Here is a 24,579-nt window from a genome sequence, read left to right as displayed (position 1 = left end):
TTTTTCATGTATGCACTTAGTAGTGGTATTGCAGGGTCAAAGGATATGCACAATTTTATAGCTTTTGGGGGACTAGTTCCAAATTTCTCTCCACAATGGTTGGACTAGTTTCACAGCTGTACTGCCAGTGCATTTTAGTGTCCCTATTTTCCCACATCCCTTCTAACATTTGTCATTTTTACATAGTGCTTTAAGATTTGCAAATAGCTTTATAAATATCATCTTTTTATCCTGGGAGGTAGATGTCATTATTGTCCTCATTTTAGAGATGAGGAAAGCAAGGAAGAGAGCAGTTAAGTGATATGCCTGGTATGACACGGCCAGTAAGTGTTTGAGCCCAGATTTGAACTAGAGTCTTCCTGATTCCAGGTCCAAAGCTCTATTCAATGTACCACCTAGCTGCTGAGATATGTGTGAAAGGAAGTAGAGTGACATGAAACACGAAGGGTACATTGGAATCAGATTTCATAGTCCTTTAAATGTCAGGGGAAGAAGTTTGTATTTTATTCTAAAAGTAATGGAAAATCATTGATGGGTTTTTTAGTTAGGGAAGAAAAGTTCAGATTAGGAAGATTATTTTGGCAGCTATGTGAAGTATGAATTATAGAGTAAAAGAGACTGAAGGAAGGCCCATTGGGACACTATTACAAGAGTCCAGGTGAAAGGTGGTATGGGTATGAATTAGGATAATGGCAGTGTGAGTGGATAAAGGGGACAATGGTCATATCTAATCTGGTCAAGCCTGAAAACTCCCAATTAAAGCATATGTCAAGAAGAAGGGAACTTTCAGAGCATCTCTTGGCAGGAAATGTGATCCCAATTAACACTATCAACTTCTTTATTCCATAGGCACAAAAAAATGACTGGGAAATATCCTGCCACTTACCAGGCAGGATTCCCCTACCCTAACCTGCACCAGTATACTTTCCATTACTGCCTGGCATGCTCAATTCCTAATTCCCAGCACCAAGCTGGGGTCAATTACACAATTCATTTACTGTACATGAGTCACACAGATGCTTGAACATTTGGCCATTGCTAGTGCCCAGAAGAACACAATGAATTATTACTGGACTTAAGCATTCATTGGCTTTAGCCTCCTTTTTTTCCACCAGTCTGTTCCAGAGCAGATTTTCAATGATTGTTCCTCATGTCCAGTTGATTTGATATAGATATTCATCATCAACCTTAGTAATCAGGTTTTCCCTTGACTGTTTTATGAGATAAACTGGTGTTGTCTCCTTGTTGGTTATGTCCAATCTTTATCTTTAGCACATTTAACTTTCTCATTCATACCCATTAAGCCTTTGGATCTTTTTTTTTTTTTTTGGTTTAGACCTGTGATTTCATCCATGAAGGGAAGGTCTGATAGAACCACAGATTAGCACATTATATACAATGCAGAGTATTAGAGAATTGCCTGGAGTACTGAGATTAAGGGACTTACTGTGATTCAGTCATATAGATAATAAATGCCAAAGTCAAGATCTGAACCCAGGTCTACCTGACTAGCCCTCTATCCAGTACTCCATGCTGCCTCTTTACCTTCTATGTGTGTTATATATAGGATTTATTTCGTTTGTTTTTTGTGGGGCAATGAGGGTTAAATGACTTGCCCAGTGTCACACAGCTAGTTAAGTGTCAAGTGTCTGAGGCTAGATTTTAACTCAGGTCCTCCTGAATCCAGGGCTGGTGCTTTATCCACTGTGCCATCTAGCTGCCCCCCAGAATGATAAAATTTAGAGACTAAAAACTACCCCAGAAATAATATCTCATTTCATCAATGATGAAACTGAGGGCCAGAGGATTGAAATGACTTGCTCAAAGTGATGCAGTCTCAAAAATATCAGACTTTCAAAAAATACCACCATAGAAATTATGATTTGGGAATGTAAGAGCATATTAAATAAGAAATAACAAGAAGAAAACAATAAAATATGTGAAAATGATATGACGTGTTGTAGACTGAGAAAAGTGGAACGAAGCAGTAATATATATGTTTACAACCATTATAAATAATAAACAGAAACCATAAAATGAATGAAGAAAAAAAGTATAAAAGGAAAAGAATTGCTCGCAAAATAACTATAAAATGCATAGAATATGTGTAATTTATTCTACTAAATAATATTCAGGACTTAAATAATAACTATAAAACACTGCAGAAATGAAAGAAGACAAATAAAGAGAAATGAAGTGTTCAATGTTGAGTCATGACAATATAATTTAAAATGATAACACTTAATGAATTAACAGATTAAGAACTATACCAATCAAGCTATGAAGTTTATATTTTCTAACGCTAGATACAATAATAACAAAATTCATATGGAAGAACAAAAGGTCTAAAATCTCAAAAGAAATAATAGAAAATAATCACTTAAGGGGGCATAGCATTTCCAGATTTCAAACTGTATTGCAAAGCAGTAACTATTTGGTAGTAGTTAAAAAAAGAGAAAATCATTTGGTAATGGTTAAAAAGGAGAAAAGTAGCTCATGGGACAGACTAGATAAGTAAGAACCAGAAACAAAATTATAAATGGGAAGACATCTTGTTTGATAAGAACTGCTAGGAAAACTAGAAAGCAGTTTTTAGTAGAAATTAGATTCAGACTAGTATCTTCTACTATATACTACAAAAAATTTCAAATGTATTTTTAACCTGAGTATGTAAAGTTTCATTGGGAAGAAAATTAGAGAACAGAAGGAGGTAGCTTTCTTTCAGAATTATAGCTGAGAAAGAATCCTTAACCAAATAATAGATCAAGACAATCACAAAAGATATAAAAATTAATTTTAAGTAGGAAAATTAAAATACTTTCACAGGAACAAAATCAATACAGATAGAAAAAGAAGAGAAACCATTAAATGGAGGGGAAAATCTTCATGTCAAATATCTCTTTAAAAAAATACCTCTGTATCAATACATACATGCTTGGGGAATTGAAACAATTATATAAGATCAAGGGATATAAACAACTTTCAAAAGAATTACAAACCATCAAGAAGCAGGGCTTCTTAAACTTTTTCCACTCATGACCCCTTTTCACCCAAAATTTTTATGTGACCTTTTACTGTTGCCAAATTTTTCATAACCACTACATTCAGTGACATGATCCCATATGGGCTTTAGACCCACACTTTAAGAAGCTTTGTTCTACAGGAAATCTTTCCCAATTCCTCTCAGTTCTAGTGCCTTCCACTTTTTATTTCCTATTTACTCTGTTTATATTTGGGGTTTTTTGTTGTCTCCCCCATTAGACTGTGAACTCCTTGAGGGTAGGCACTGTTTTTTGCCTCTTTTTATGTTTCCAGTGCTTTACATCGTGCCTGGCACCTACTTGACACATAAAAAATGTTTATTGACATCTGAAAACATGCCCCATACTGCTATTTATTGAGAGAAGTGCAAACCAAAACAATCCTGAGGTTTCATCTCATAATCAGAAAATTGAGCAAAAATTATAAAAGGCAGCAATTGTGTTGGAAGAATTATGGGAAGACAGGCACACACAAAGACTCTACTGGTGGAGTTGTGAATTGGCACAGTTTGGTTAAGCGTATGAAGTTTCAAAAGAAAGTGACCAAACTGTTCATACTCTGATGCAGAGATCTCCTTCTAGCCATAATTCCCAAGAAGGTAAAAGAAAGAAAGAAGGGACCTATCTACTCTATGCTATATAATAACATTCTAATACGTATGAATTCATGTACAATCTATTTTTTTTATTCTTGCTTATATATTTGAATGTTAGGTTTTGCTAATGGTTTATAAGTTTAGTATAAATTTAAAAATATAACTTATCATGATCATTATTTTGAATTTTGTTTTTTATCTATTTAAACCCATAACAATTATATTTATTAAGCTAAAAAATTAGAAGGGTATCCATTTTTATTCTTTAGTTCCCTAAGTTGATCATGAGCTGGGGTCAGACGGACATTTCTCTCCCATAGTGTACTATTGCACAATTGGCTAGCTATCTCACTGAGGTTTAATGCCTGCCTCTGAAGCATCTGGAATTGGTCAGTGTCAGAGGCAGAAGGATATTGGAATAGATGGACCATTGGGATATTCTGGCATGGTGCTTTCTGTGGTCCTTGGAGTATCCTAAAGATAAAACACTTCTTTTTGATTTAATAGGCCCCGTGCTAAACAATGGGCGTGTTTAGGAGTCCAGTTGGACCAGAGATCTGTGTTTTTAAAATCATTTTTATACATACCATGTATTTTAGCTATACCTCAGGAGGCTGCAGGTTGTAAGGCTCCCAAGATAAATTGGCATTAAGTCATCTAAAGGACATAACAAACAATATTTAATATTTCCAAAGTTGGTATGCAATAATCCATCAATCCTGAACAGCTGTGGATACCTAATCCTTTTTCTTCTTGTCAATTCAATAACCAGTGAAGCATCTGCAATGATTTTGGTTGGTTCATTCCATCCACAAGTTAACTAGCAGAGTTATCACAAAGGGAAATTGTGCAAGCCTGCATAGGGGATAGCTCTTGCAGTTTCAACTCATCAAATTTAACTTTTTAAAAACATATTCATTTTCTTCTAGTCCTTCCTTGGGACCAGCAACATCTAGAGAGTTAGGGTGAAGTAAATTAATGTGTATCTTTCAGAAATGTATATTCAAAACAATTTAATTATGAAAGCACTTCTCAGTCTGAAGATGATATCATCATCGTATTATTGTTCCTTGGTCTTTATGGTATCCAAAAGATACCTCTCATTTTAATTGTAGGGGACAATTTGATGCATCATATGAAAATCCATAACAAGTTCCCATGTCTACTAAGAGTAGAAAGGGGGAGGGGGTAGAGTGGATACCCTTTTCTAGAGTCTATAAATAATAGAAAGACTTTCAATAAATTCCATCCAAACTGGACCTGTACCTCTTATTTGTGGCAAATAATGTTAAAATACTCCCTCTAATAACCTTTATGTGCCCAGAATATATACAACCCTCTGGATGGGGATCTTGGGGTCACCTGTAGACCCTAGAACAATAGTGGCCAAGAATTTCTGTCTCAAATCCAGAGCTCCATAGGGTCTCTTAGGAATGTGATCTGTGGCCCCTCTGGATCTCAGGGGCATCCTGTTAATAAATTTAAGAGCCAGAGCAACTCCATGGTAACCTATGGAGTTTATTAATAATAATGCTATTACTCTCTTGGATTTATGTCCAACCTTTCTTCCAAAGAATTCAAAATGCATTCATATATATTATCTCATGGATCCTCATGGATTTTTTTAAAAATAAAAAGTTCCACAGCAGCTTCATGAAAAATCATAAATAATATATGCATATGTATGCATATATATTTATGCAATTTCAACATTATATTTCCTAACTTTAACATTCATTGTATACTCATTCATTCTTTTTTTTTTCTTTTTTTTTTTTTTTTTTTTAGGCAATGGGGGTTAAGTGACTTGCCCAGAGTCACACAGCTAGTAAGTGTCAAGTGTCTGAGGCCGGATTTGAACTCAGGTACTCCTGAATCCAGGGCCGGTGCTTTAACCACTGCGCCATCTAGCTGTCCCCTCATTCATTCTTTAAAACTTTCCTACTTCCCATATTCAATCAATAGCTTTTATCAATTGCCCACTGTGTGTCAACTATTCTTCTAAATACTAAAGACCAAAAAAAAAAAGTTTAAAACAAAACCCACCATTATCAGGAAAAAAAGTTTAATTTTTTCCAACAAATTTATTCCTATACAGTATGAATTACAGAGAAATGAGAATTAAGTGACTTGCCCAGGGTCACACAGCTAGTGGCAAATGTCAGAGGTCAAATTTGAATTCAGGTCCTCCTGAATCCAGGGTCGGTGCTTTATCCACTGCACCATCTAGTTGCCCCCCAGTCACCTTATTTTGAAGAGGAGGAACATAAAACACAGATTAGGGAAGTGGTTTGCCTAACAAATTAAGTTGTGTCAGAGCCAGAATAGGCAATTTTGAGCTAGCCTTTGTAGCAGAATATTCTTCCTCATTGATCCAGGACTTATAGCTACCATTTTTCACCACCACAACTTCCAGAACCAAAATTAAATTCAACAGATCCAATCTCTGTTCACCAACAGTTTACAGTCTCAAGCTACAGTCAACATAAATGACAAAAACAGTTCCCTGATGGGTTGAAATGTAGACACATTAGATTTACACTGAAATTGCTCTTTCCTTACTAATGCCCACTGCATTAGAACTATCTCATTTTTTTTGGACAATGTTATCCTGGTAGTAGGACTGCCTCTTTTTCTTTCTTATCCTCTCTTCTTTACTCTTCTCAATTAGCCAAATCAACAAGCTGTTATTAAGCATCTAATAAGTGCCAGGCACTGTGCTAGGAACCTGGGGAATACAGATACAAAAAATATTAAACAATCTCTACTCTCAATGAGCTTTTGAAACACGGTCTGGCTCGCAGTTTTCTCCTCTGTAAAATGAGGTTAAGACTACATCTCTAAGGTCCTTTCTTCCTTTAAATCCCTCCCCAAGGGACCATGTCTCATTTTTATATGTCCCTCTGAGAGGAACACATGTATTTCTAGGGAATTAGTACAGGTACTATCATTGCATATGGCCAAAATGCCAGGAAATGATTCCTATGTTTCTTGGCAGGAACAGATCACACTAGCTGACTTTAACAAGGAATAAAGGAACATCTGAATAATTGAAAGCCATATTGTCAAAAAATGTTAGATTCCTTTGGACCACTTAAATTGTCCATTTTGAGACTTAATACTGAGCTGGGGTCACCTGTAGAGCCAAATAAATGAAATCTAAGTTAAGGATGAGGTCTGAGTGTTCCTTACATTATTGTTATACCAAAGAGAGCTGGTAGCTCTTTAAAGTAACAGTTAAGAGCAGAATCCTAAGTAGAATTTCTTGTGCTGGGGGAAAATTCAGCTAGTACTGAGGATTTGGGCATGATGATCATATACAGGAAAGACTAACAGCAGGTGCAATTGTGAAAGAAGAGAGGGTAGGCCCATCCTTCAAGAGAATACAGCACATACTACCACCAGAGGTTGGGCAATAAGGGAGGGAAACATAGCCCAGAGGGAAATGCCATAGAGATAGGATAGTTGGGCCTTTGGGTAGAGCAATCCAACAGAGGATAGTAATGCAAAAAAAGTGATTGTTTAGGGGAGGAAAGGCTCCCTCCCCTCCCCCACCTGAGATGTTAATATGTTAGTTCTTTGGGGACGAGTTCCATTCACCACATACTTATATCAACTGATCAGATGCCTCAGAGGTGAGGAAGGTATACCAACTAATTGGCTCAATATACCTTGTTCACTGACTCCAGGGACTATCATGTATCAGTGCTAGTTGCCAATGATTCTGAAAATTTCAGCATCTAAAATACATATACAATATCATCCAGCTTCCTTTTGTAAAGATCAGTCATCCATCCCTAAGATTTCAAGTGAGTAATGTATGTAATTTGTGTCAGGTAAAAATATGAAGTAGGCAAGATTTATCTTTATACCTGAACATTCTACCAGTGGGTATTCATCATTGTATGTCTAGGATATGAGGGCCCTGACTAGAGTACTCTCCGTGGTTCTGTTCTCCTTTGTAAGAAGTAGCTAGTCTCAACTCCTGCTACACAGGAGAAAGCTTTAGAGTATTTTTTAGAGAAATATGTTCATTTTAGCCTCAGACATCTGTTAGCTGTATGATCCTGGGAAAGTCACTTAACCTCAGTTTCCTCATCTATAAGATGGAGATAATAATAATACTACCTCCCAGAGTTGTTGTTAGAACCAAATGAAATATTTGTAAAGTGCTTAGCAAAGTACTTGGCACATAGTAGATGTTATATAAATGGGGCAGCTAGTTGGCACAGTGGATAGAATGCCAGGCCTGGAATCAGGAAGACACATCTTCATGAGTTCAAATCCAGCCTCAGACACTTACTAGTTATGTAACCTTGGGCAAGTTACTTAACCTTATTTGCCTCAGTTCCCTCTTCTATAAAATGAGCTAGAGAAGGAAATGGCAAAGCACTCCAGTTTCATGGCCAAGAAAAATCCAAATGGGGCCATGAAGAGTCTTATATGACTGAAAACCAACAAAACCATATAAATGTTAAGCTATCATTATTGTTGTTGTTGAACTGAGACTTTCTTGATACAGAGCTTCAATTCAAATAAATAACTATAGTGAAAATTTCAAACATTGTCTTAGATGAGTGGGAGATGAGTTTTTTTGGCTCTGCTCAAATCTTCCTTCAGAGAGTATTGGCACTATATTTAGAAATGGAAAGAAAAGAGGAGAGGAGAGGAGAGGAGAGGAGAGGAGAGGAAGAAAAAAGAAAAGAAACCTTTCCCCTTTAATTTTTTTAAAGCAAAAAAGTTATTCATGAGTCTGATAAGACAAACTGCAAACTATCTGCAGTGTCTTCAATACACTGAAGCCATCTTCTCAGAGAATCTTCTACAGAAAAGATTTCCACTGAACCTAATTTTATGGAGTATCCATCAGAAATTCCATTCAGACTTTGAGTAATGATGAGCCAGAGGGTGAGCAAATACACATAACCTGAATCCAGTGGAAAGAAGAGCCTTCTTGGCCCCCTCCCAGATTCTGCCCTAAAGCAGGTCTAATGTCTGTCTCCACGGCAGAATTGCTGAACTGTATCTGGCCAAGGATCAGAGAATCTTTGAGACCATCCATTTTTCTCTTTTATTTTAAAGATGGGGACATTAGGGTCCACAGAGGTGAAGTGCTTTGCCCTAATGCACCCACATGACTGTCCAGGGGGTATGTTTCAATCCTTTCTGTGAACCATGGGTTGCAACAAGATTAGCTACAGTGAAAATACCCCTTAGTATATCATAAACCTACATTCTGATAAAATTTTATCTCAGACATGGGTGCCAGCATGGCACCATAAATAGAGATCTACCTTCAAAGCCAGAAAGACCTGCTCATCCAAGTCTCTCCTCTGCTATGGACTTGCTGGGCAAGTCCTTTAGCCTCAGTAGTCTAAACAACTCTCTGAAACTGTAAATTCCAGAGTACCAATCTGCATAGAGGGAAGGAGTTCATCATGTGGGATTCCTATACCAATTAAATCACTAGTCTAGGCTGGTTCCCAGAAACAGCACAGTGGATAAAGCACTGGGCCTGGATCAAGGAGACCTGAGTTGAAATCCAGCCTCATATAACTAGCTGTGTTACCTTAAGTAAGTCATTTAACTTATGTTTGCCTCAGTTTCCTAATCTGTAATTGGGAAAATAATAACACCTACCTCCCAGGGTTGTTATGACAAATATAAATATCCTATGATAAGTATTAATATCCTATGGCTGTGTGATCCTGGGCAAGTCACTCAGCCTCTGCCTCAATTTCTTCAACTATAAAATGAGGATAAAAACAGTACCTCACAGGGTTGTTGTGAGGATAAAATGAGATAATATTTGTAGAAAGAACTCAACACAGTGTCTGGCAAAAAGGAGGCACTGTATAAATGTTTATTCCCTTCCTTTTCCCTTCCATATATAAAGTTGAGCTAATACCTGGCCCAAATTCGGGTCTGTTATTTTGTAAACTCCAGCATAAAGTCAAGTAAACTGGTTTGTTGTACAACCATCTTTATAGCTACAGAAAGTAGAAATCCCAAGGTTGAATCTAACTTTCTGGGAGGCCCATTAAAAATTCCACCATGAAGCAATCAGCTAAGAACATTGTAAAGTAACTTGGTCAAGTAGCTTAGGACAAGCTCTGGTGCATTTAAGTTTTATAAGCATATGTATGGAAATGCCATCCAGGTACAAACATTTCCATTCTCATTCTTTAAAATCCAGCACAGCGTAACCAAGAAGAAAATGTTAAAAAGCCTTGCTGAAGGGGGCAGCTAGATGGCGCAGTGGTTAAAGCACCGGCCCTGGACTCAGGAGTACCTGAGTTCAAATCCGGCCTCAGACACTTGACATTTACTAGCTGTGTGACCGTGGGCAAGTCACTTAACCCCCGTTGCCTAAAAAAAAAAAAAAAAAAAAAAAAAAAAAGCCTTGCTGATGACACAGAATTCAGGCTTGTCTTTGCTTACCTGTCACAGAACTAGCCAGCCAAAGGAGCTGGATGTCTATTTAGTGTCTCACTCTATTTGAGTTCATTCCAGCTTCCATTGACCCATTTTCTGGCAGCTTTGTCACTATGCTCAGTGAGCCATCAGACTTCACATTTTCACATTTGCTGAAGTCCTCGTTAGCCTTGGCAGTTTCGATGATGGGATATCTATGCCTTCCCTAATATTCCACCCATGTGCTTAAATAAGGACAGGCAAAGGCAGCTAGGTGGCGCAGTGGATAAAGCACTGGCCTTGGATTCAGGAGGACCTGAGTTCAAATCCAGCCTCAGACACTTGACACTTAACTAGCTGTGTGACCCTGGGCAAGTCACTTAACCCTCATTGCCCTACAAAAACAAAGGAAAAAAAACAAACAAACAAAAAAATAAGTACAGCAGATCCAGGAGCTAAGTCTATGTGACAAATGTAGTCAGAGTTTTGAAGGTTTCAGAAATGGATGCAAAGATTGACTTATTCTGGTCCTTGAGTTGCTCAACTGGAAACATCTTTAAATGTTCCTAACCCAGCTGCTGGGGTGCGGGCTAAGTGCTGGGGATAGTACCATGAGAGCTCAGGATTATGGTCCTGATCAGTGGCTGTCAATAAGTAGAGAGCTGAAAACTCCACTGGCCATGGCCACCTCTCTCCTTCACAAGACATTTTGATACAAATGTTCATTTATCAGAGGAATTCTGGAAATGTTTCCCACTCTACATTCCATAATAATAGACATCTAACTAGGGTTGGTGTCTAATGAGGCCAGACTTAGATTTGATTCATCACTTCCTCTCAAAGCCTAATTCGATGAGACAAATAATTTCTCTCTTATGTTAATAATCAATTATTTATTGAGATTAAGATTTTTTTCTATTTTCTCATCCAGAAATAACCCCTTGTAGGTTTATACACCCAGTCTTTGAAGGACATTACTGACTTTGCCCAAAAATTTACCCCACCCACACTAGGTAGAATTGTTATCCCATCCAACCAATAAAACCTTACAAAAAGAATCTAATCTAGATGAATTCTGGCCTATTGAGTTCTACTCAGGCTTGGTTGGTGGAGTAGATCCTTTGTCTAGATTGCCTGAAGCTGAGGGTGGTCTGGGAGTAAGTAACATAATAAAAGTCTCATTCCCCAGCCCCTCATTAAAATAGGTCCATCTCTTATTATAATAATTATATTCTCATTAATTATCAATCAATCAGAGTTGATTGCCACCTCTAAGGAACACCCACTCTTCCAAGGGCATATAAGTATTGAGAGACCTCCATGATAGGTTTTTATTTAATAGAGACAGTGAAATGACCATCCTTTTATTAATTATTAAATACTCATAATTAATAAAATTATTAACTACCTCAAAACTAAGTCAAACTTTTTGTTCTTAATATTGCCTTTGGGCAAAGAGAACATGAGGGGTGGATTGAGCAGTAGCAATAAACTAAGAAGCAATGAAATCAGTCAAGTCATTTGCCTCTGTCAGTGAACCAATTCTATCCTTCCAGAGGTTAAGGCTTTACTGGTAATTTTGGCATCACAATAAGTAGTACATCAATGTACTCAAGGAAAGCAACCCCAAAATTACCCTCAGGTCAGATTTTTCAAAACAAATTAAGTCATAGTATATAGTCAAATCCTTGGGAAATGACTATATGAATGGATAGACTATGAGACATTTCTCAAAAGCACAAGGGGCAGTAACAGATTCCTTGGGCTTCCTTGAGCAGAGATCCAAGAACACCAAGGCTACTATCATCAGGAGAGAGAGAGAGAGAGAGAGAGAGAGAGAGAGCAGGCTATGACCAAGTAAAGGAAAAAAAATACCTATTATGTGGCTGCAGTTCATTGTTCTTACTAAATACTAAGCTCAATTATTTGTCCCTACCAGAAGAGTTAAAAAGCTGTTAGCACCCCCTCTAAATTTCAACACCTTGAGTCAAAGTTCCAATTTCCCCACCTTAGTTACAGCTTTGTTTGGAAGTGCCAAATCATAATAGTGGTCTAACCACTGGATAATCAGTTGAAGCAGTTTACTTACAATGTAAAATAATCCCCTCTGCAATCTCAAAGCCTTTCCCTGAGTTTCAAGTAAGAGAATAAGATCTTCTTACTGATATTCTAGTCAATTTAATTTCTACTTCTTTGCTAAGGATTCTTAGCCTTTTTCATATCCCAGATTCCTCTGACAAGCTGGTGAAGCCTATGGACCCTTCTTAGAATAATGTATTTAAATGCACTAATTGAAATACATAAGATTACAAAGCAAAAAAAAATATTAAAATATAGTTATCAAAAAAAATTAAGTTCACAATTTAAGTTGCCCCTTGCTTTAAGCTGTAACAAGGTTATGATACTGGTGTCCCTTTTTTTTTAATACCATCATAGTTCCACTAAGTTGTCCCAACTTGTGGCATTCTTTTGGTGCTAGATTACTTCACTCAAAGATAAGCAGAGATTTCAATGAAGAAGAAAAGGGGGGAATTTCTAAAAGTGACCAATGTGGCTGTACAGGAAGCTCAAGTAATTTATTCATTGCCAAAAGTGAAACACATATGTATGAGAAATTATTAACCAGAAATGTTAAACAACTTTAAAGACCAAATAAACTTCAGATTTAACATATGCTCCCTTGGTGGGAGAAAATAGAGTGGAGGCAGCCAACTGTCACCATCTGGAATCAGGTTTCTCAAATGAAAAAGTTCAGCAATGACTAGATGCTAGAAGCAGTGAGATGCTGCAATGGCTACAGTGCTGGACCTGGGGTCAGGGAATCCTGAACTCAAATCTGGACTCAGATATTTACTAGCTATATAACCCTGAGCAAGTCATAATCTCTCTTTGTTTCAGTTTCCTTAACTGAAAAATGGGGATGATAATAATAGAACCTACCCTGCAGGGTTGTTGTGAGCATCATGAGATTCTTGGGTTTTTGGTTTGGGGGGGTGGGGTTGGCTTTTTTAAGTACTTAACACAGTGCCTGGTACATAGTAGTCACTATATAAATGCTTATTCCCTCTGTCTCTCTTGCCTTTGCCTGAGATGGCTCCATTGGTTGCTATAAGTGGAATAATTTACACAGCCACCCACAGACATTGAGTTTAGTGACCCACTTCATTCATCAGTGGGTACCCAGCAGGAAACACTGGGCATATATGTCAGTAACATAGTGTGGGAATAACTAAAGTTCAGAACAAGCTTAGGTCTGTGATAATGCTAATGACAATAACCACCGCAACAAAAACTTTTTTTTTTAAGTCCTAGATCAGGGGCAAGAGGAAGTGCAAAATATAAGGCCACCGCTTCTGGGGGAATAGGACTCTGCTGGTGAACAAAGGCCAGAAGGAAGAACTTCAGAATTCCTATTTTGTTTGTTTTCTCTACTCAAATCAATTTGATTCCATTCAGCAAGCATTTATTAGAGGTCTGCTGCCTACTATGTGTAAAGCTCTGTGCTTGCCCCTGCAAGAGATATAAAACTTAAATGAGATATGAGATCCTTATCCTCATGGGGCCTACAGTCTATCAGGAGAAAATGACAGACACAAATAGCCATAATCCAAAATACTAATATCAAGTACATAAGATATTATACATTGGCACTTAGAAGGACAGGATAATGTATTTTTTTCACAAAGAAAAATAATTTCGTTAATGCATAGAGTATATACGGTACTGCTTCTCTCATAGATGAACAGTTTGGTGACTGAAAAGAATGGAAAAGGACCTTGGTTTAATCAAAACTACTATAAATCCATATGGAAATAAGCAGTTTCAGATGGGATAGGAACAATTTGGGGCAGAAAATGATCTGTAGCATAAGTGCTTAAATCATCTTGTAAGGGACATAGGTGAGACCTCTTTTGTATGTGAACAGATTTATGGCTTGAAGAGGAAGAGAAAACTTTATTTTAAAAAAACTGATAAAATATGTGCATAAAGAAACACAGTTGTCAGAAATACAGACCAAGAGTAGTGCCTTGAAGGCTTTGGAATGACTGGAGTGGCAGGAAGGCATTATTACCCTCAGTTTTGTGCATATTGACTGTTTTAAGACTGAAAAAGGAAAAATTCACAAAATGAAGTATCATCTAACTCGAGACCAAAGGATGATTAATTAAATAAGGACTGTTGACTCCTTAGGAGAGTCTGATTTACACCACTGAAAATAGTTGAGTTAACAGAGGCTGAAGAAGACTGGCTGGTCTGGAACAGGAAAAAGAAAATATAACAGAAGGTAGAAAACCCAGCTCTCTCAGAGCTGACTGAAGAAACTGCAAGCTGGAAGAATCAGGGGATAAGAAGGTTTTTAGAGTACCAGATACCAGCTCCCTCTTCACATGGTTACCACTCACATTTTTTTAGTTGTTTAGACATTTTTACAGTTATAGAAAGTAGAAATACCATGGTTAGATCTAACTTTCTGGTGGGCCCATTAGAAATTCCACCAAAAAGTAAGCACATTGCAAAGTAACTTGGTCAAATAGATTAGGACAATCTCTGGTACATTTAAGTTTTATAAGGATATGGAAGGGGGCAGCTAGGTGGCACAGTGGATAAAGTACTGGCCCTGGATTCAGATACTTGACACTTACTAGCTGTGTGACCCTGGGCAAGTCATTTAACCTTCATTGCCGTGGGGGAAAAAAAGGATATGGATGGAAATGCTTCCCAGGTACAACAGTTAATGAAATTAGGTCCCAAATGAAGGAATGGGATCAGTATTTCAGGTAGAGGGAATTTAGGGTATCACATTTTTTTTTAAATTTCTTGTGGGGCAATGAGGGTTAAGTGACTTGCCCATGGTCACATAGCTAGCAAGTCTTAAGTGTCTGAGGTCGAATTTGAACTCAGGTCCTTCTGCATCCAATGCCAGTGCTTTACCCACTGCACTACCTAGCTGCCCCCTAGGGTGTCACATTTTAGGAAGGACATTGATGAGCTGAAGCACATTCAAAGAAGAGTAACTAGGTGGAGACAGTGACATCTCTGTGGCTCACCATAGGCAGGAAGATCACAGTAGCCACCAAGGTCATTCAGGTAGTCAAGCTGCATATTCTACCAGTAAGGTTCCCAGACAGAATAGGCAACTCCATACTGAATATACCAGAATCTTCACAATCATCACGATTTCCACCTCACTCTTCTGCAATGTCACAGCATTCTCTGTGAGGCAAATCAACAGGTTTGCCAATGAATCGTGGTCCACCAGACTGCTGAAATAGTAAAAACATTACATCAGAAATACAGGAAGAAACTCGTGTTTTCAAAAGAGACTGAATTTATTCAATGTGGAGGTCCAGAGCAATCACTGACAAGCTTATTAATTTTGGTTCTCAAAAAAAAAAAAAAAGGTTTTCTTCACAATAAAGACCTTCAAAAATGACTTTTAAATTGTATGTGAAACCACTTTAATATAAATCTCTATATAAAATGAAAGGCAGAACATTTACATAGGTTTATTTCTTAATTAGTTTCTAAGTCAGTTTATCTCTAAGCTAATCTAAGGGTTTTTGTAATTGTTTCTTAAAGTATAACAGTTTAGTTGTTTGGGGAGGTTTTTGTCATTTAGTTTATGGATTTATTTTTTATTCTTCAAATATCTAATATTTAATTGTTAAAAGCTCAGGTTTAGGGAGCTGGCGGGAGTGGGCCGGAGGGATGTGGAGGTGCTGTCGGTGCTGCTGCTGCTGCTGGCGGCCTGGGTCGAAGCTGGGGGAAAGCTCGGACCGGGCCGGTGACCTGCGGGTCGGTGCTGAAGCTGCTCAACACGCGCGCACGGCTTCCGGCTGCACTCGCAGGACGTCAAATACGGCTCCGGGAGCTGGCAGCAGTCTGTGACCGAGGTCGAGGGCTCGGAAGATGCCAACAGCTACTGGAGGGTTCGAGGCGGGGCGGAGGGCGAGTGCCCTCGAGGGGTGCCAGTGCTCTGTGGGCAGGCGGTGCGGCTCGCCCACGTGAACACGGGCAAGAACCACCCACCACTTCCCCTCCCCTCTCTCCAACAACCAGGAGGTGAGTGCCTCCGGAGATGGTGGTGAGGGAGACCAGCTGGACATGTGACTGGTGCAGTGCAATGGGGCCTACTAGCATCGGGAGGAAGCCGTGCGCTTCCAGCACTCAGGCACGTCTATCCGTCGGTCACGGGGGAGCAGTACGGGCACCCCATCCGAGGGCAGAGGGAGGTCCACGGCATGCCCAGTTCCAATCAACACAATTCCTGGAAAGCAATGGAGGGATTCTTCATCAAGCCCAGCACCACGTAGCCTTCCAGACAGGACGAGTTATGAGTGTTTCCGGATGCCTCTGGTCGGCTGCTGCCCCTCCCCAGGCGGACTTGTCAGTGATGGATGATAAATAAAAGGCTTGTTTGACGGTGAAAACAACAACAAAAAAAGCTCAGGTTTAATTTCTAGTAACATCTGATTTTCCATATTTTTTCGTTGTTTCTATTTTTGTTTTATAATGGAAAGTACTAACCAGGTAGAATCATTATCTTAGGGAGAGAAGATAGCAACACTTTTGAGATTAGATAAGAATCAGTATTATCCTATTCCAAAGGATAAAATTGACATAGGTGGAGCAGATCACTGTGTTACTAAGAGAGAGAGGGACAATGTCTTGAAAAGAAGTGTTCTGATACAGTTATAAACTCCTACTCAGAGAAATCCATGTCAGAAACCACAAAATGCAAACAATAAAAAAAGAAAAGAAAGAAGTAATGATACATGTTTTTAAAAGGTATTCTGTCTATGTCTTAAGGGAAGAAAAAGTTCCTGTCCTTTGAGTTTGTGTTTTGATCACATATTATCTTGTAAGCACAAATCTAATTAACTTCTCTCTGTCACATATTAGTTAAGAAACTAACAAAATTTCATAATTGGCCAATAATAAGGATATGTTTTCCTTTAAATTGTAAGACAAAAAATTAAAATTTAAAATGCAAAAATAAATTATAACAAATACCTCATTGTTGGGAATCTAGACCAATACAATAAATTCCATTTTAATATTCCAAAAGAAAAAAAAAGAATTGGAGCTAGCTTGCAGAAAAGGCATAGGGAGATAGATGTTCACTGTCTTAAGATTTTTTCAGAGTTGTTATTCAGAAGAAGAATCATCAGAACTTTTGGGAGTTAAGGGTATACTAAGGCCAAAGAGCATAAGTTATAGAGAGGCATATTTCAGTTTAATTCAAACTATTTGAAAGGCAAATAGCCGAGAGGGAATGAATACTGCATCAATGGAAGACTTCAAGTGAAATCTAAAAGACCAGTTGTCAAGGATATTGTACATATTTCAAGTGGGTCTAAGTGATGTCCCTTTCAGCTCTAAGATTCTATCATTCATATAAAATTGGGTTGGTATATATCATAAATTATAGCATCAGTGTCTTGTCTTATTACTAAGAAGCAGTACCTATACTGGGAAGGGAATAAAGAAAAGCAAGAAAGCATACTTTATAAGAAGGTCTACCTCGTATAGTTAAGACTTGCTAATCTGTCAGTAGTTATTCCTTTCTCACTTAAATTTCATTCAGTTAGCATTCATTAAGTGCCTCCTATATGCAAGGCAATGGACCAGGTGCTGAGGATACAACACGCAAATTGTATAGTTCCTGCCCCACTAGGAGCTTACCTTCTTCAAAGAATACATTCTTCTTAAGTAGAACTGCAAATTCATTCTTAAGGTAATCGATTTTAAGTAGTGATGGTACTTTCCCACTGTCTTCTACAGATTAGAGCTATCAAATCCTGGGGTAAGGTTGTCAGTAGCAAATTAATATTTAAAGGATTTGGAAAACTAATTCAGTGGTTTGCCATTGACAACCAGTCTTAAAAATCTTAATTGATGATCATGTGAAGTCACATTTGTAAAGTGCTTTTAAACCTTAAAATATTAAATCAGAGTAAATTCTTACTGTTATCTCATTCTCATTTTTAATGGGGTTCAGACATTCTAGGAGTTGCTATCCTATTATTCTTTTATGTCTAATATTCTATGGAATGTTGCACAAGTGAATAAAATAATTGTTTTTTGTAATTGAATAAAAATATTAGAGGACAGGTAGGTGATACAAATCAGATGGATATCAGAATTGCTTAGTTAAGGAAGCACTGAGCCAGGAGTCAGGAGGACCTGAGTTCAAATGTAGCCTCAGACACTAGCTGTGTGACCCTGGGCACTTAACCTTATTTGCCTCAGTTTGCTCATCTCTAAAATGAGTTGAAAAAAGAAATGGCAAACCACTGTAGCATCTTTGCCAAGAAAACCCCAAATAGGGTCACAAAAAGACAGACACAACTGAAATGACTCAACAACAACAAAATATTCGAATGTGAGCATGCCCTCTGTACCTCACTGACAGCATCCTTAGTATAACTTCAGGAACAGAAAGGAGAATCATGAAGATATGTTCTCCATCTTGTTTCCATGTGATTTTGATCTCCTTTACTAGATCCCTGTATTTTAAAAACTTTTCCCCCTATAATTTATTTGGCTTTGGTTTTGATTTTGGGGTTTTTTTTTTGCAGGGTAATGAGGGTTAAGTGACTTGCCCAGGGTCACACAGCTAGTAAGTGTCAAGTGTCTGAGGTCAGATTTGAACTCAGGTCCTTCTGAATCCAGGGTTGGTGCTTTATCCACTGTACCACCTAGCTGCCCCCCCTATAATTTAGAGATTACTCCTCCCACCCCCATCATCTCTTCACCAGCTGCCTTGCCCTGTCCCTCTACTTAGAGGATTTAACCCCCGCATCTCTGAAACTCCCACCCTGGTGCTTTCAATGTCTTCATTGGTTAAGATCCTCATAGGTAGCCCATTATTTCAGATTGACTTCTCCAGCTATGCTTCCCTTTACTCCCTTGCCATCTTCTCAATAGCTCCCTTGCCATTTCATAGGCACCATCTCCCTATACCCCACTCTGCCTTACAGAGTTAGAATTTGTCATGATCCATCATAAAGTTCTAAAATTTTACATTAAAAATGGTACTGCAAGGTTGTTCATTTATCTAGATGTTTTCTTTCCATTAAATGAAAATACTCAAACTCTCCTGAGGAACTGGCAAACATCATCTTTTTATTAATATTGACTACATCACATTAAACATCTGAATGTTTTAAAACATCTGAATGGTTGGAATTATTGATGACAGTATGCCAAAATAATCTCAACATATTCAGCCATAGCCTTCTCCTTGGTGTGTTTTTGTTCAATAATAAGCTAGAGCTTAGCACAATATCTGGCACATAGTAGGCAGTTAATGAATGTTTGTGGGCTGATTAGCTGACCTAGAGGGCAGCCAAGTTATTTGTAGCTATCATTTTCCACCGGTTGTACTTCTTGGATTTGGCCTACACCATCACCATACTCCCAGTAAACCTCTTCACTAATAAATTCATTATCCTTTGGGGTTGTATCAGCTCTGATACTCTCACCTTCTCAGTTTCCTCAGTATCCTCTGCCTTTCTGATTTGAGCACTGACTAGAGGGTAGAGGAAAGAACCCCTTCCCAAGCCTTCATTTAAAGAGGGCTCACAGACCAGCAACTCTTCAATTCCACCCAGTTTCACCACTGGGACTAGAATCCACAATGCCCTAGCTTTGAGTACTTTCTTACCCAGTCTCACTTCCCACCACTTTTCAGTTTTCTTTTGTGTGCTGTCATTCTCCATCATATTATAAAGTCCTTCAAGGCAAATAATGTCTTTCTTTTTTTATTTGTATCCCTAGCACTTAGCATAGTCCTTGGCAAATAGTAGGTGCTTGATAAATGTTCATAGACTCATTATATATAGGTTGCATCACCTTCATCCATGGGTCAATGCAAGCTGAAAGCCTTCAGTCTTTATCTTTCCTTCATATGTATTAAGAATTTTACATTTGCTAACTGTAACACATTACATTCTCTTATTTTTGACAAAGTTCAGAGAGAAGTTATTCTCATTATTATGTGTTTACTGATATTCTTGTAAGAAAAAAAACTAGGACTTTAAAAAAATGTTTCAAACTTAGGAGGGACTTTCCTACTCTGACTGTACAACATATATCACCATCATGTTTCATCAACATAAAACTATTTCTGGGGAAAAGGAGAAACAATAAGCTTTACCCTAACTGAAAATAACCATGATTGATCCAGACTTCCCCTTTTGAAAAAAAATTCGGAAGTTTCTCCTTCCCATATTCTTATGGAAATGTTTCCATGTGCAGAATACATGAGGTCCAAATGTCTCTGAATGGACACCTCACTCTTGAACCACTCAGCAGTGACCTATCCTTCCTGTTTACTCATCAAGACTGAACTCTTGCTAATAATTAATTTTCCAGAATGCTTTTTGTGCCACTTACATATTTATATAGTGCAAAGGTCCTGAGTGCTTATGGCTGATATGTGAGCATTGAAAAATAAATGCCTGTACATGTCTAAGAGGTTGAAATAAATTGAGGAAAGAATCAAAAGCTTGAAAAATAAATATTTCCTTAATAGAAAAATATGTTCATGAAGGTTACTATTTTGAAAATGAGAAAAATATTGAACATATCATCAAATCCATAAATTTAAAGAAAGAATGTGCACATCATGAAGAATGCTTTTTTTGGTCTTGGTTAATGGTTTCCATCTCTATTTTCTGTTCCTCTGATGAAAACCACAGAGGCAGGAAGTGTCATCTAATAATTATAACAATGAGACTGACAACATGACACTTGGATTTTCTTTGGAACAGAGTGTGCTGAAACAGATTCGGTATGTGACACTGGCCAACATATAAATTATCTCTTTCTTTTTATCTCTAAGTTGAGGACATAACACTTCAGGGGCATTATGGTCTTTTGAGTCTGCCTTGAATGTCCCACATGGATGACACTATGCAGCTACACAACCCCAAAACACAACAATGAATGGTGAAAAACTCAGCCATCAGAACATTTCAACTATGCAATTCCAAACATCTAAATATTTCTAAATATCCAGATGTTTAATGTGATGTAGTCAATATTAATAAAATGATGGTGTTTGTGAGTTCCTTAGGAGAGTTTGAGTATTTTCATTAAGGACCCCCAAAATCTAGGTGGACTTCTGAGAAACATATGAAACAATAGGGAGGGATCTGCCGCTTAAACTGTCTCCCATGATTACAATACACTCTTCCCCTCTTCCCTTCCATCACAGAGAGTCCCTAAATTCATTCAAGACTTGGTTACAAGACTACCTTCTACCTGAAGGCATTGACCTTAATAAATAGTAGTTTTTTGGCTGAAGCTTTTCCCAAGGGAGTGCCCTCCCTTGATCCCTCACTACCTTGTATATGTTTTGTATTTATTCTGTATGTGTAAATGTTATTATACAGGTAGATGTTTTCTACAATAGAAAGTAAACTCTGACAACAGAGATTATTTCACTTTTTTGACTTTTTATCCCAGAGCTTAGCCCAATGTCTGGTACATTGTAAGCAAGCTTTTCATAAAAGTTTGTTGATTGATCAACAAATGCTGACCAAAGGCTGATTACTCTAATGATGTCATGCAATCAGCAGGGAGCAGCATCTTCATCATCCTGTCTTAAACTGATCCCTTAAAATAACACAACAAGCTATAACTAGGTCTGCCCACTCTAATCCACTGCAATTCAACCCAATGAAAATTGATTAAATGTTTATTATATGCAAGGCTCTATACTAGGTCCTGGGGATATGAAGACAACAAAAAAAATTGTGTCTTCCCCCAAGGAACTTGAGCTCACATCCCACTGGGGAGGGTCATCAAGGATTGGTCCCTATATGGATTCTTCACTTTTCAGTCAATATCTTCCCATGACTGCTCTCAGCAAGAAGTCACCCTGTTTGTTCTCTTTTGTCATTGGATCTTCCACTGGATAACTGTTCCTACAGAGACCACCTTAGGGCTGATTTCTATCTGCATTCATAGTACAGGTGACCACAAATCAAATGGATATCAGAATTGCTTAGTTAAGAAAATGACTCTGATGGTGCTATTAGTGTGCTATAAGAAATGACAAGGGGGCAGCTAGATGGCGCAGTGGTTAAAGCACCGGCCCTGGATTCAGGAGTACCTGAGTTCAAATCCGGCCTCAGACACTTAACACTTACTAGCTGTGTGACCCTGGGCAAGTCACTTAACCCCCATTGCCTGCCAAAAACAAAAACAACAACAACAACAAAAAAAAGAAATGACAAGCAGGATGACCATAGAAAGGCCTGGAAAGACATGTATGAAATGATGTATCGTGAAGTGAGCAGAACCAGGAGATCATTGTACACAAAGACAGCAGTATTGTTTGATGAAGAAATATCAATGATTTGACTATTCTCAACAATATAATGATCCAAGACAATCCCAAAGAACTATTGATGAAACATACTCTCCACTTCCAAAGAACTGATGTTGATGGAACAGACTGAAGCATGCTATTTTTTACTTTCTTTCATTTTTTTCTTTTAATCAAGGTTTCTTGTACAAAATATGGTTTTACATTGTTTTACATAATCATACATGTATAAAAATAAAGAAAACCAATAAAGTACCATTAATTTTTTAAAAAAGAAAATGACTCTGCAAGTTCTCAGTTTGTTCTTCTTCCTGATGCTAACTCTATCCAGAGGCAGTGATGTCCTGTCTTTACTTTATTATCTCTGTATGGAGGAACCTACTTTAAATGGTTTGCCTCAGAGGTTTGGTAATAATATACTACATTTCAATTTCAGTTAATTGTCTGCATGATCTTATTTACTTACAATCAAAAGGATATTTTACTTCACAATAGTGCATGTTGTTTTGTATTTCTTTAATCCCTGACCAGAAATTTAAAGAAATTTGAATCATGCCAGATGCCTCGTGGCCATCATCCTAACCCTTTTTGATTGGACCTATTTTAGAAGATGGAGAAAAGAATGTTTAGACCATAAAATCTCCTCTGCAATATCCAAACTGAATGGGAAATCTCCAATGAGGTTGCTGATAAGCAATATGTCCATTTTTAATTAAGGCAGGATGGGGAGAAGTGGGAAGAATAATCCTGGTTTAGCAATACCTGACATAATACCAGAAGAGATGCAGTTCCATGGATGTTTATTAGGTTCCTACTGTATGGAGCATATTGGATTAGGCTCTAGGGGAGAGTCAAAATTGAGGTGCCATAGTTCCTACTCTGAAAGGACTTAGGTAATATCTTTTGATTTTTTGCATCAATTGGATTTACATAAGGCAGGGTTATGCAAAGTCATTGACCTCACTCTCCCTTCCAGTCATTGGTGTCCAGTGACAAAACAGAAGTCAAGACAACTGGTGATATCCCAGGATCACTAGATGACCTTGGCATCTTCTATGTCTAGCCAAGATCTAAGCATTCCATAGTTCAGCCACCTTTATGGCCATTGGAACAAATTGTTATCTTCCCATTCCCCAGGGGAAGTCTTCACCCCCACAACTCACTGACTGGTTTGAGACCTTTTGGTTACATGGTTCAGGCAGTCTGCTGGGATGGTTTACTGGGGTGTAGCCACTGTATATACTACAGCTTATTGGAGCCACAGGTTAAGAGTTGGATGAATCAGGTGGACACCAGAGGTGGCAAGCAGCCCTGAAAAGGGCTCAGCAACCCTTATACCAGAGGAACTAGTATTCCCTTAACATCTTAAACCACACAAAGGACTTAGAGTCTACTAAGGGATGTGATACATGACAACCTCCTAAAATAATTCATGACAAGCATAGATAAGAGCCTGAAAACACCAATTTGCAATTAAATAATGAGACATAAGATATTATGTAGTAATCAGTCTAGCTTTGTGAATCACAAATCTTCCAGGCTGGCATAGTACAGGCACTTAATTCTGAATCTGACATCAGACTCATATTCAAACTCTGGTTTGCCAGATTCTTATCTGTGGGATCAGGAGCAAGTCCCTCTGGGCCTGTTTCCTCATCTGTAAAATGGGCATAATAATGCCTGAACAAAGAAAATACATGCAAAGAAAATATTTTGTAAGCAGCAAAAGATTATAAAATTGGTCTGTTTTTTCATTATGTTAGAGAAGCAGGTCACTTGTAGAAGGCTGAAGCACAGATGTCATTGACCTTAATTTCAGAAAGCCTCTTGATTTCATTCTGCTCAATATTTCATTAACAAGAGGAACGTGGTTTTTTGGATGGAATGAAGACCTAAGTTGAAGGCCTTGGACCTGAGCAGTCTCCTACAGAGTCTTCTTCCTGTGTGGGTATTTTCCTTTCCCCTCTCCTCAGGCAACTTTCTCCACCTGGTTCACTCTACTCTCAGTTTTCTCAGTTTGACAACACCCCCCACCTCATATGCAAAGTAGCAAGGTCCCCTCCAAGAGATCATTTACCCTGACCTCTCAGTCCCTCTTACTCTGGGATGGGAAGGAGTAGAGAACTTGAGAAGGGATTTGTTTCTTCCCCTTCCTTATAGAATCACAGGGCCCTAGAGGTTAGGCCGC

The 24,579-nt window shown here is 38.1% G+C and overlaps 1 pseudogene; it reads left to right on the top strand.

Annotated features, from left to right (window-relative positions):
• LOC122746936 overlaps window positions 1-16,389 on the top strand; it is a 101,428-nt pseudogene extending 85,039 nt beyond the window's left edge.
• The last annotated feature ends 8,190 nt before the right edge of the window (window positions 16,390-24,579 follow it).

The sequence above is a fragment of the Dromiciops gliroides genome, chromosome 1 (genome assembly GCF_019393635.1).
Source record: "Dromiciops gliroides isolate mDroGli1 chromosome 1, mDroGli1.pri, whole genome shotgun sequence".
Classification (NCBI taxonomy): Eukaryota; Metazoa; Chordata; class Mammalia; order Microbiotheria; family Microbiotheriidae; genus Dromiciops; species Dromiciops gliroides.
The sequence above is the reverse complement of the archived record's forward strand: the minus strand, read 5'-3'. Positions and strand labels throughout refer to the sequence as shown.